The sequence below is a fragment of the Rhinopithecus roxellana genome, chromosome 5 (assembly GCF_007565055.1).
Source record: "Rhinopithecus roxellana isolate Shanxi Qingling chromosome 5, ASM756505v1, whole genome shotgun sequence".
NCBI classification, from domain to species: Eukaryota; Metazoa; Chordata; class Mammalia; order Primates; family Cercopithecidae; genus Rhinopithecus; species Rhinopithecus roxellana.
In genome coordinates, this window is record NC_044553.1 from 49871005 (window position 1) to 49883631 (window position 12627).

The following is a 12627-nucleotide window of genomic DNA, read 5'->3' on the forward strand; positions in this document are numbered from 1 at the left end:
TGATGATGAGCATATTTTCATGTGTCTGTTGGCTGCATAAATGTCTTCTTTTGAGAAATGTCTGTTCATATCCTTTGCCCAATTTTTGATGGGGTTGTTTGATTTTTTTCTTGTAAATTTAAGTTCTTTGTAGATTCTGGATATTAGATGTCAGAATGGGTAGATTGCAAAAATTTTCTCCCATTCTGTAGGTTGCCTGTTCACTCTGATGGTAGTTTCTTTTGCTGTGCAGAAACTCGTCAGTTTAATTAGATCCCGTTTGTGAATATTGGCTTTTGTTGCCATTGCTTTTGGTGTTTTAGTCATGAAGTCCTTGCCCATGCCTATGGTCCTGAATGGTATTGCCTAGGTTTTCTTCTAGGGTTTTATGGTTTTAGGTCTAATATTTGAGACTTTAATCCATCTTGAATTAATTTTTGTATAAGGTGTAAGGAAGGGATCCAGTTTGAGCTTTCTACATATGACTAGCCAGTTTTCCCAGCACCATTTATTAAATAGGGAATCCTTTCCTCATTTCTTGTTTTTGTCAGGTTTGTCAAAGATCAGGTGGTTGTAGATTTGTGGTATTAATTCTGAGGGCTCTGTTCTGTTCCATTGGTCTATATCTCTGTTTTGGTACCAGTACCATGCTGTTTTGGTTACTGTAGCCTTATAGTATAGTTTGAAGTCAGGTAGTGTGATGACTCCAGCTTTGTTCTTTTTGCTTAGGATTGTCTTGGCAATGTGGGCTCTTTTTTGGTTCCATATGAACTTTAAAGCAGTTTTTTTCCAAATTCTGTGAAGAAAGTCATTGGTAGCTTGATAGGGATGGCATTGAATCTATAACTTACCTTGGGCCATTTTCACGATATTGAGTCTTCCTATCCATGAGCATGGAATGTTCTTCCATTTGTTTGTGTCCTCTTTTATTTCGTTGAGCAGTGGTTTGTAGTTCTCCTTGAAGAGGTCCTTCACATCCCTTGTAAGTTGGATTCCTAGGTATTTTATTCTCTTTGAAGCAATTGTGAATGGGAGTCACTCACGATTTGGCTCTCTGTTTGTCTGTTATTGGAGTATAGGAATGCTTGTGATTTCTGCACACTGATTTTGTATCCTGAGACTTTGCTGAAGTTGCTTATCAGCTTAAAGAGATTTTGGGCTGAGATGATGGGGTTTTCTAAATATACAATCATGTCATCTGCAAACAGGGACAATTTGACTTCCTCTTTTCCTAATTGAATATCCTTTATTTCTTTCTCCTGCCTGATTGCCCTGGCCAGAAATTCCAAGACTATGTTGAATAGGAGTGGTGAGAAAGGGCATCCCTGTCTTGTGCCAGTTTTCAAAGGGAATGCTTCCAAGTTTTGCCCATTCAGTATGATATTGGCTGTGGGTTTGTCATAAATAGCCCGTATTATTTTGAGATACATCCCATCAATACTTAGTTTATTGAGAGTTTTTAGCATGAAGGGCTGTTGAATTTTGTCAAAGGCCTTTTCTGATCTATTGAGATAATCCTGTGGTTTTTGTCTTTGGTTCTGTTTATATGATGGATTACATTTATTGATTTGTGTATGTTGAACCAGCCTTGCATCCCAGTGATGAAGCCAACTTGATCATGGTAGATAAGCTTTTTGGTGTGCTGCTGGATTCGGTTTGCCAGTATTTTATTGAGGATTTTTGCATCAATGTTCATCAGGGATATTGGTCTAAAATTCTCTGTTTTTGTTGTATCTCTGCCAGGTTTTGGTATCAGGATGATACTGGCCTCATAAAATGAGTTAGGGAGGATTCCCTCTTTTTCTATTGATTGGAATAGTTTCAGAAGGAATGGTACCAGCTTCTCTTTGTACCTCTGGTAGAATTCAGCTGTGAATCCGTCTGGTCCTGGACTTTTTTTAGTTGGTAGGCTATTAATTATTGCCTCAATTTCAGAACCTGTTATTGGTCTATTCAGGGATTCAACTTCTTCCTGGTTTAGTCTTGGGAAAGTGTACATGTCCAGGAATATATCAATTTCTTCTGTATTTTCTAGTTTATTTGCATAGAGGTGTTTATAGTATTCTCTGATGGTAGTTTGTGTTTCTGTGGGATGGATGGTGATAGCCCCTTTCTCATTTTTTATTGCATCTATCTTCTCTCTTTTCTTCTTTTTTAGTCTGGCTAGTGGTCTATCAATTTTGTTGATCTTTTATAAAAAACCAGCTGCTGTATTCATTGATTATTTTTGAAGGGTTTTTTGTGTCTGTATCTCCTTCAGTTCTGCTCTGATCTTAGTTATTTCTTGCCTTCTGCTAGCTTTTGAATGTGTTTGCTCTTGCTTCTCTAGTTCTTTTTTTTTGTTTTGTTTTTGAGATGGAGTCTCGCTCTGTGGCCCAGGCTGGAGTGCAGTGGCGCAATCTCAGCTTACTGCAAGCTCCGCCTCCCAGGTTCACCCCATTCTCCTGCCTCAGCCTCCTGAGTAGCTGGGACTACAGGTGCCCACCACCACACCTGGCTAATTTTTTGTATTTTTAGTAGAGACGGGGTTTCACCGTATTAGCCAGGATGGTCTCAATCTCCTGAACTTGTGACCTGCCTGCCTCGGCCTCCCAAAGTGCTCCCAAAGTGTAATCCCAAAGGATTACAGGCGTGAGCCACCGCACCCAGCCTCTCTAGTTCTTTTAATTGTGATGTGAGGGTGTCAATTTTAGATCTTTCCTGCTTTCTCTTGTGGGCATTTAGTGCTATAAATTTACCTCTACACACTGCTTTAAGTGTGTCCCAGAGATTCTGGTATGTTGTGTCTTTGTTCTCGTTGGTTTCAAATAACATCTTTATTTCTTCCTTCATTTTGTTATGTACCCAGTAGCCATTGAGGAACAGGTTGTTCAGTTTCCATGTAGTTGAGTGGTTTTGAGTGAGTTTCTTAATCTTGAGTTCTAATTTGATTGCACTGTGGTCTGAGAGACAGTTTGTTATAATTTCTATTCTTTTACATTTGCTGAGGAGTGCTTTACTTCCAACTATGTAGTCAGTTTTGGAATAAGTGTGATATGGTGCTGAGAAGAGTGTATATTCTGTTGACTTGGGGTGGAGAGTTCTGTGGATGTCTGTTAGGTCTGCTTGATGCAGAGCTGAGTTTGAGTTCTGGATATCCTTGTTAACTTTCTGTCTCATTGATCTGTCTAGTGTTGACAGTGGAGTGTTAAAGTCTCCCATTATTATTGTGTGGGAGCCTAAGTCTCTTTGTAGGTCTCTAAGGACTTGCTTTATGAATCTGAGTGCTCCTGTATTGGGTGCATAAATATTTAGGACAGTTAGCTCTTCTTGTTGAATTGATCCCTTTATCATTATGTAATGGCCTTCTTTGTCTCTTTTGATCTTTGATGGTTTAAAGTCTGTTTTATCAGAGACTAGGATTGCAGCCCCTGCTTTTTTTTTTTTTTTTTTTTTTTTTTTTTTCTTTCCATTTGCTTGGTAGATCTTCCTTCATCCCTTTATTTTGAGCCTATGTGTGTCTCTGCATGTGAGATGGGTCTCCTGAATATGGCACACTGATGGGTCTTGACTTTTTATCCAATTTGCCAGTCTGTGTCTTTTAATTGGAGCATTTAGCCCATTTACATTTAAGGTTAATATTGTTATGTGTGAATTTGATCCTGTCATTATGATGTTATCTTGTTATTTTGCTTGTTAGTTGATGCAGTTTCTTTCCAGCGTTGATGGTCTTTACAATCTGGCATGTTTTTGCAGTGGCTGGTACTGGTTGTTCCTTTCCATGTTCAGTGCTTCCTTCAGGAGCTCTTGCAAGGCAGGCCTGGTGGTGACGAAGTCTCTCAGCATTTGCTTGTCTGTAAAGGATTTTATTTCTCCTTCACTTATGAAGCTTAGTTTGGCAGGATATGAAATTCTGGGTTGAAAATTCTTTTCTTTAAGAAAGTTGAATATTGGCTCCCACTCTCTTCTGGCTTGTAGAGTTTCTGCTGAGAGATCTGCTGTTAGTCTGATGGGCTTCCCTTTGTGGGTAACCCGACCTTTCTCTCTGGCTGCCCTTGACATTTTTTCCTTCATTTCAACCTTGGTGAATCTGTCAATTATGCATCTTGGGGTTGCTCTTCTCGAGGAGTATCTTTGTGCGTTCTCTGTATTTCCTGAATTTGAATGTTGGCCTGTCTTGCTAGGTTGGGGAAGTTCTCCTGGATAATATCCTGAAGAGTGTTTTCCAGCTTGGTTCCATTCTCCCCGTCACTTTCAGGTACACCAATCAGACATAGATTTGGTCTTTTCACATAGTCCCATATTTCTTGGAGGCTTTGTTCATTTATTTTTACTCTTTTTTCTCTAAACTTCTCTTCTCACTTCATTTCATCCATTTGATCTTCAATCACTGATACCCTTTCTTCCACTTGATTGAATCCACTACTGAAGCTTGTGTATTTGTCACGTAGTTCTCGTGCCATGGTTTTCAGCTCCATCAGGTCATCTAAGGTCTTCTTTACGCTGTTTATTCTAGTCAGCCATTCGTCTAATCTTTTTTCAAGGTTTTTAACTTCTTTGCGATGGGTTCGAACATCCTCCTTTAGCTCGGAGAAGTTTGTTATTACCGATTGTCTGAAGCCTACTTTTGTCAACTCATCAAAGTCATTCTCTGCCCAGCTTTGTTCCGTTGCTGGTGAGGAGCTGTGTTCCTTTGGAGGAAAAGAGGCGCTCTGATTTTTAGAATTTTCAGCTTTTCTGCTCTGGTTTCTCCACATCTTTGGGGTTTTATCTACCTTTGGTCTTTGATGTTGGTGATGTACAGATGGGGTTTCGGTGTGGATGTTCTTTCTGTTAGTTTTCCTTCTAACAGTCAGGACCCTCTCAGCTGTAGGTCTGTTGGAGTTTGCTGGAGGTCTACTCCAGACCCTGTTTGCCTGGGTATCACCAGCAGAGGCTGCAGAACAGCAAATATTGCAGAACAGCAAATGTTACTGCCTGATTGTTCCTCTGGAAGCTTCATCTCAGAGGAGCACCCAGCTGTATGAGGTGTCAGTCGGCCCCTACTGGGAGGTGCCTCCCAGTTAGGCTACTCAGGGGTCAGGGACCCACGTGAGGAAGCAGCCTGTCTGTTCTGTGCTGGGAGAACCACTACTCTCTTCAAAGCTGTGAGACAGGGACATTTAAGTCTGCAGAAGTTGCTGCTGCCTTTTGTTCAGCTATGCCCTGCCCCAAAAGGCAGGCAGGCCTCCTTGAGCTGCGGTGGGCTCCACCCAGTTGGAGCTTCCCAGTTGCTTTGTTTACCTACTCAAGCCTCAGCAATGGTGGATGCCCCTCCCCCAGCCTCGCTGCCACCTTGCAGTTTGATCTCAGACTTGTAAGTCCAGGAGTCCAAATCCGAAGAACCTAAAGTCTGATGTCCAAGGACAGGAAGAACAGACAGACACATCCAGCACAGGAGGAAGATGAAAGCCAGGAGACTCAGCAAGCTGACTTATCTCACCTTCTTCTGCCTGCTTTGTTTTAGTCATGCCAGCAGCCAATTGGATGGTGTGCACCCACAGTAAGGGCGGGTCTTCCTCTCCCAGTCCGTTGACTCAAATGTCAGTCTCCTCTGACAACACCCTCACAGACACACCCAGAAACAATACTTTCCCAGTGATCTAGTCACCCTTCAATCAAGTTGACACCAAACATTAACCACCACACCATCTTTCCAGTATGCTGCCCTGGAGCACCCTCTTTGGCTCAAGTCTGCTTTGTCATTCATTTATTCTGTTTCATACATTTCTCCCAGCAATGAGTTTCTGGTTAACATTAACCCTCTTTCCTCTGAGGAGAGAGTTAATGTTAACCATTCGGTTTTCTTCTCTTCAGATCTGGGGATATCAGTGAGGATTTCCAATATTTTATTAAAATCAATGTCTTGAAATATTGGAGGGGAAAGAATAAGGAATTATTCAGAAATCAATTTGTGCAGAGCCTCTTTTCTTTGATTCAAAATGTCCTGTTTCTGAAGCTTATTGAGTTAGATTATGACCCTTTCTGGGTTTGGTTGCTGTCATGAAAAGTTTTTGGCCTACTCTTTTATTTTTTTTTCTCATTCTGTTAGGTATCAGGGGCAAGGATGCCATCAGGATCTTCAATATGCCATTCTAACATGACTTCAGGTAATTTTTCAGAATTCTATGTGGTTCACTATTACTTTGGTTTGAATTTTATTTTAAGAAGCTTGAAAATGAGGAGAGGATGATAAGACAGTTGGGGTCCAATGAGGTTGTACATGAATCTGTAGACCTAAAGTGTAAGTTATTAAAAAATGTATTTTACAGTGCATACTTAAAATGTTTGGAAATAAAATGGTTTGGCAAAACAGCGAATTCTGATAAATGGGAAAACCATGTTTTGTTTGATAAACTTCAGGATTTTTTTTTTAAACATACAGATTTGCTTTTTAAGAATAAACTGACACAATTAGTACAGATTTAAGATCATCAAAGTCTAGCTGGGAATCATTTTTGAACCTGTATTTCAAACAGGCTTGTCTCTTCCATAAGACAGTGTCAAGTATGGTTGGTTCTTGGGCGTTCTAGTACCTCTCCAAGAACTGAGAAGTGAGGAAAGTAGAGTTAAACTGTAAAGCAGTGCAGCTGGAACAGGGATGTGTAGAGTTCTCTAGGGCTTAGTGAGCTGTGGGAAGCATAGAAAAAAGGAGAATCATGAGATTCCTGTTTTGAAAAATCCCATACCAGCTCTGTCCCTTGGAGTGGCAGAATTCACCATCACATTTCCAGAAATTCCAGTCCCAAAGGCAAGAGTGTTCCTATTGTGCACCTGATAGGAAAACAGGAGCTTCATCTGACTCCCCTTTTCCTGATTCCGTGTCCTCGCAGCAGTTTTCTGGTTCCAGTGAAGTTCTGTTCATGGAGAGAGAGAATGCAGGAAATGCACAGATTTTAAATATTTCTGAGTCTTTCACAGTGATTTCTCATGGTAATGAGTGGCTTCTGATTACAATTTGGTTTTCCCTAACTGCAGGGAGAAAAAGATATTATGATGCCAACCTGAATAATTCCAGTCTGTGTGACAATTCTATTTCTCACTTTAAATTAATAGATTGCCACCCTGATGCCTTCCTCAGGCCTTCTGTACATTTTAGTTAGTGTGAGTCAGTATTTGTGTCTGATTGCCCCAGGACATTGACAAGAGTGAGCCCACCTTCCGTTAGAAAACTGATTCTATTTACATCTTGCATCCCTTATTTATTTCTACATCAAACACAGCTATGTATTTGGTTAATTCATCTGTGTTAAAATGTGTTGGTACCAGATAACATTTAAAATACCTCAAGAAAATTTATGAAAAACTTTTTGTGGATCTCATTTGTCTCTACTTCAGTGTTTTTGGGACAGGAAGAGTAGCATGGGGAAACTGAGGCAGTTTCTTGCAATGGCCTCAAAGATCACTTTTAATTTTGAGGATCTATGTCTCGTCATTTGACATGTAATACTGTTTCTACTAAGTTTCCTATCCAATCTAAAGGTACTGAGGCCATTAGTAGGAGCAAAAGGTGACTGTGAAATAATGGGACAAGCATGGGACCTGGAATTTTTGGAGAGGACCCAAAGGTTAAAGTGCTTTCCTATTCATTAGCCCAGTCATTTCAGATGCTTGTCCTTGTTGTGGTCTTACTTGTCTCAGATCGACCTGTTCTTTTGAAAAGCCTGATAATGTGATTAAAAAGCACAGAAGCAGAGGTTGAAGAATCAACATTTGAACCATTTCAGAATGCCAAGGAGATTTTATAGAAGCTGGGTGCCTATTAAGACCACTGTAAGACCACTGTGTTCAATTCTTTTTTTTTTTTTGAGACTGAGTCTTGCCCTGTCGCTCAGGCTGGAGTGCAGTGGCACAATCTCGGTTCACTACAACCTCCTCTTCCTGGGTTCAAGCGATCCTCCTTCCTCAGCCTCCCGAGTAGGTAGGACCACAGGTGTGTGCCACCATGCCTGGCTAATTTTTGTATTTTTAGTTTCTGAAATACAAATTTTTCAAATACAAAAAAATTACAAATTTTTGTATTTGTATGTTTCTTAAAATTAAAAGAGACAGGGTTTCACCATGTTGGCCAGGCTGGTCTCAAACTCCTGACCTCAGGCAATCCACCTGCCTCAGCCTCTCAAAATACTGGGATTACAGGCATGAGCCACTGTGCCTGGCTTGAAACCACTGTGTTCAGTTCTTATAAATGGAATCCTAATTATGAAATTACAGAAGAAACCTTGTTATCTAACAAGATCAAGACAGTTTAATTAAAAAGTTGGATAAAGCATAGAATGTGTTTAAAAACTAGCTGTAAAAACCCAATGCATATGCACCTAGAACATTTTGTATTAAATTAAGACACCTAAATGTACTCATTTACATAGACTTGATATAGATTCTAGGTTTTTTAAAGTGCAAGTCTACTAATTATAGTCCTGCATCATCTTTCTTGCATAAATGACGCCCCCAAATATTGTCTTCATTGTCCAAACTTTAGTTTATTTAAAGAGAAATACAAATCTAAAGATCTCTGACATAATCTGAGAGATATTTTCCCTTCAATGTTTTATGGTCATCAACATCAAATTTTTAAAGCAAGTCTCCTCTGTGTAATCATCTTTACAAAACACTCACCCTTGTTCTCAAAGAAACAACAGTCTTCTTTCGCTCTCATAGTTGGGTATTTATGTAATATTAAATAAAATACATTGTTACAATAACAAGCACAACAGATTTGTATACACTCTACAGGCTCTTGGCGTGCAGGAGGCTCTGTCACTCACAGTCACAGAGTGACCCAATAGTGGCAAGAATACAGCATGCTCTGTGGGCCAGCCATGGAGAATGGGGCATATCGGTGATTCTAGCTGGCTGCTAGGTTGAGGTCAGATAGGAGAACCTCTCCTTTTGGAGGTCATCTGCAAACTTACCTCACTCTGCAGTTAAGTCAGGTGGACCCCAGAGAGGATAAGGGACAAAAGACAGGTCACAAAGTTAGAGAGCTGTTATTATTGTCTCTCTTGACTCATAGTCTAATATGTAGTATTTTTTTGTGAGGATTCATTTGGAATATTCTTTAAAAAGCTTTTTTTTCCTACATGTAATCTAAATACGTTCTTTGTATCACTAGATGTGATTTTTTTTTTTTTTTGAGATTTGTGGTTAAGACTTCATAAGAATTCATAGCTATGATACTATAATAGCGTTTAATAACAAAAACAAATTTGCTATATTGGCACCTTTTCCAAGCAATAGAATTGTTCCATGAAGTGAGGCATACTCTATAGATTCTTACTGACATTTCATTTTCTTGCCAGTGCTAGAAACTTGGACCACCTTAACTCCATTTATCCTCGTCCTAACTTGTGGTATATGCTGTACTTTATATATGGTATATGGTGTGCCTTAGTTTTCTCTATATTCTTAGCCCCACAAGATATTATTATTACTGTTTCATGGAATCAAGATTTATTTAAATTTATTAACATATTTGCTCTTTGCTTTGTTTTTAATTACATACTGTAGTTCTTAATTTCCATCTGGGGTCATTTTTCTTTTTGAAGAATGTTGCAGTGTTTCTTTAGTACAGTTTCCTGGTGATAAATTTTGTTTTGCATCTGAAAATATCTGTATTTTACTTCTGTTTTTACTGGATATAGAATTCTAGACTTGTGGACTTATTTTTTCATACTTTGAAGAGATGCTATTCTTCTCTGGTTTTTCTGGTTTCTGTTGGTAAGTTAGCTTTTCGTCTTATTACTGTTTTTTTGAAAGAAATAAGTCTCTATTTCCCCTCTGTTTGCTCACATGGTTTTCTCTTTGTCTTTGGTTTTTTGCAGTTTTACTGCAAATACCTACGTTATGTGCATGCATGTATTGTAATTCATTGTACTTGGGGTTTGAATCTGCAACTTTGAAGCCTTAAACAGTTTTGGAAAATTCTTAGTCATTATCTCCTCGCATTTTTCTTCTGATTCATTCTTTTTTGTTTCTCCTCGGCAGTGACATGTAGGCCAGGCCCTCTCACCCTGTCCCATATAACCTTTACGCTCTTTCCTGTGTTTTGCTAGACTTCCATCTCTTGGCAGTTTACTGTGGATATTGTCTACCTGTTTACTAATAGGAATTCTCCTCAAATAATCGAATTTTCTGTTAAATGCATTGTTTTGAGTGTTTAAGTTCAGTTATAAAACTTTGGCTACAGAATTTTTCCATTCAGTCCTTTTATAATTTGAAGATTTCCTTTAATGTTCAATATAGACCGTTCACTCCTCAAACTAATTCTTGTTAATGTCTGTATTTGATAATTCCATTCTCTGGATTTCATTTAGGTTTATTTTTATTGTTTGTTGTTTCTTTTGACTTTCGGTCACATTGTTATCTTGCATACCCATATGAATGGCTAATTTTGATTGAACGTTCCACGGAGTATTTAAAATTGAAGAGATACTGTGATGCTGTGGTATGTATTGTGTCCTCCAGGGGGATTTATATTTGCTTCTGCATGATGACTAGGAGAGAGGTATGTTTAAATCTTCCAACATGATTGTAGATTTGAACTTGTGGTTTTGCATTGTACATTGTTAGACTGTTATATGGGAATACAAATGTGATTTTTAATAAATTTCTGATGAATCAAACATTTTATTATGAAGCAACCCTTTTTATTTTCAGTATTTTTTTTTTGGTCTTAAAAAATCTCCATTTTATAAAGTATTAAAAAATAGGTGAGATGACTTTTAGGAATAATTCTCTCTTCAGCATTAAGGTGGGAAGGAACCTATAGCATAGTGGTTAAAAAATCAATCAAGCTTTGAAACCAGGGAGGCTTGGGTTGTTATTTTGGCTCCACCAATTATTAGTTAAGAGAATACGGATAAGTCATCCAGCCTCTTGGATTCTCAGTGTCTGGACCTTACGATAGTGATAACAGTAGTTTCTACCATTACTGGGTTATGAAAATGCAGTGAGCGAGTGAGTGTCAAGTGCTTACTAGAGTGCTTGGCTTATGGTAACTGGTGGCTGTGATGATCTTGTGATCTTGTGATGGCCTGACTAGTTTGTTTGGGGTTGTCCTCAGAATTTTTAGTTCCTCACATTAGGTAATATTTAAAGCACCCAGCTAGGAGTGTGTGGGTCTCCAGGTAACTGGTGGCTGCTTAGTAGCATCATTTTAAATTCTCATTATTAGTTCAGCTTCCATAAGGATTTTACAGTTCCATCCCTGCCAGGTATCAGTGTGCGCATGAACCTTCTCCCTGTAACGGGCAACAAATGAAGCACTGCCTTATTAATTCTCCAAGTTTACTTTAGAGTTTGTTTTTTTTTTTTTTTTTAAACCTTTTCTTTGAGCTGTGACAGTGCCTGGTGTTTAAGAACAGTTCAGATGATACTTCTGAGATACATGGCTTCACAGAAGATACCTCCTTGCAACACATGGGGTACAGAACTTCTACGTATTGTCTGTGCAGCCAGAATTGGTTCTTTTTAGGCTGTGAAGTACTTATTTGTTTCCATGGGATTCTTTCTCGCTGAATATGTGGAGTTAGCTAGAATCATCACTTGTCAACCATTTGCTAGAGTTTAAAGACCTCTTTGCCTCCTTCATACAATGTTGCTTTGCATCCTTCATACAATGTTGAAGCTTCTAGCTTTTCCCACATTTGATTTCTCATGCTTTCCTATCCTTGTGCTCAAATATGTAAGGAGCAATGCAGGTCAAAAGACAAACTCTAGGAAAGAACTAGGGAACTTGCTTTAGTAATGAACAGCCAAAGGATATTTATAATTGATCTAATAGTTCTATCAGTTAAGAATTAAATTCAGTAGCAAAATAAATCCCTCTTCCCAAAATGACATGGCTTAAACAAGATAGAAGTTTATTCAGTTTCATATATAAGTAGTTCAGAAGTAGGTAGTTCATGGCTAGAGTAATGCCCCCAGAACTAAGCTCTGCTCCCCCATCCTCGCTCATGGCTTTTATTTTTAAAGTCATTTCATGATCCAGTATGGCTGCTGGAACTTCAGCCATATGTCTGAGTTGCAGCGTAGAATAAGAAGGAAAGACAGTGTATCAGCTTTCTTGGAAATTCTCGTTCCGTGTTAAGATTTCATGGACTAGAACTTTGTCATGTGGCTATATTCAGCTGCAAGAGAGGCTAAAAACCAAAATATTTTATTCTAAGCAGCACTGTGCCTAGCTAAGAAAAGTTTTGGGTTCCATTACCAAGGAGAAAAAACAAAAAGATTATCAGGTAGTCAACCAACAATTTTGTTGTCATGACTGTAGTGGCTTAACTAGGGTCAATGATTCCACACAATTCAACCCTAGCCTGATACAGGTTTGGGACCAACCTTATTCTTTCTCCATTGAGTAAAGCTCCAATCATACACTTCATTACTTTCTCTTTCCTAGGAGTTTCTTTTTAAAAATATAGAATATCACACAAGAGCCACTGTGGATGATCAGAGAGGTCATACCAAACAAAGTCAATTAATTTCTCTGGGGAGAAATTGAGAGTACAGAAAGTTCTTGAAACATGCACAACATCTTACGTGCCTGACCTTAATGCTTGCACAGTGTCTTCTCTGAATGCAGTGCTGGGGCCAGAGCCTAGGCTGTGGGACAAATCAATGTGAGGCACG